Below are 1,390 nucleotides of genomic sequence, written 5' to 3' on the forward strand. Positions count from 1 at the left end.
TTACACTTAGGGCTGGACACTAAGTGTATATTGGGATTTGGAAGGTTGTGTTTTATAAAATCGAACGATAGGAGCCGCAGTTTCAGCATTGTTCTATCTTAGCTTTTGAAAGTTAATTACCAAATATTATTTTAACTCGGGAAATTAAATAGAGGCTAGGTTTTAGTAACCTTAAGAGATTTTTTGAGATATATCGAGGATTAAGATGAATGAGATGATTACAGGCTCAAGACCAGGCAAACACCACTGACTTTTCATGTGCTTAATCTGTCCGTAATTCATCTCGTGCTCGACGGTGAAGGAAAACCTTGAGGAAACCTGCATGTGACTAATTCCAACGAAATTATACCACATGTGTATACAACAACAACAACAACAACAACAGCCTGTAAATTCCCACTGCTGGGCTAAAAGCCTCCTCTCCTTTTTTGAGGAGAAGGTATGGAAAATATTCCACCACGCTGTTCCAATGCGGGTTTGTGGAATACACATGTGGCAGAATTTCTATGAAATTTGTCACATGCAGGTTTCCTCACGATGTTTTCCTTCACCGCTGAGCACGAGATGAATTATAAAGACAAATTAAGCACATGAATCAGCGGTGCTTGCCTGGGTTTGAACCCGCAATCATCGGTTAAGATGCACGCGTTCTAACCACTGGGCCATCTCGACATGTGTATCCTTCTCCTCAGTAGGAAAATTTACAGGCTGTGAAGATATACGATGACGCAGACATTTTGGTCAAAGAAACTGCATCTTTTTACACTTGTTAATTCGTAATGTGCACACAAGGGGAAGTGCTTATAAAGTGGACATCAGATCTGTACGCGTCTTAAATGACTAATCTTACTAAATGCCGACTCCTTTACAAAGGTGAATCAATTAATTGACGGGATGCGATAAAGTTGCGGCACACTGAGCTCTGTGTGTAATCTGAAGCTCGAAACTCACGAGAACACGAGTGCGAAATGAATATCGTATGAAACTAAGTCGATTGACAATTCACGAGTGAAATACGAAGTGATTTTTACAGAATCGAACTGTTCTATTGATTAATAATGTTTTGGGTAAACACATCTTTTTTAAGTAGAGAAATGAGTGAGAATTATAAACTACTTCTAACATTATTTTAGCAAACAAAAATATATTTTGAAATTTTGTTACAATTAAAAAAGATTTTTAATATGCTTGAAAAAACACGACAAAAAAGTCGAAAACTTTTAAATCTATTGTATTTTGATACCTTTTAAATTTGAAAATTCCGAATGAAAAAAAAAGTTAAAAAATTTGGATGGATTTTCTAAACAAAAGATTATTGCATCACAATATGATTATAATTAAAGCTCATAGTACCCTCAGAATAATGCTTACTTATTGAGCATATGCGCCA

This window comes from Vanessa cardui, chromosome 26 (assembly GCF_905220365.1).
Source record: "Vanessa cardui chromosome 26, ilVanCard2.1, whole genome shotgun sequence".
Classification (NCBI taxonomy): domain Eukaryota; kingdom Metazoa; phylum Arthropoda; class Insecta; order Lepidoptera; family Nymphalidae; genus Vanessa; species Vanessa cardui.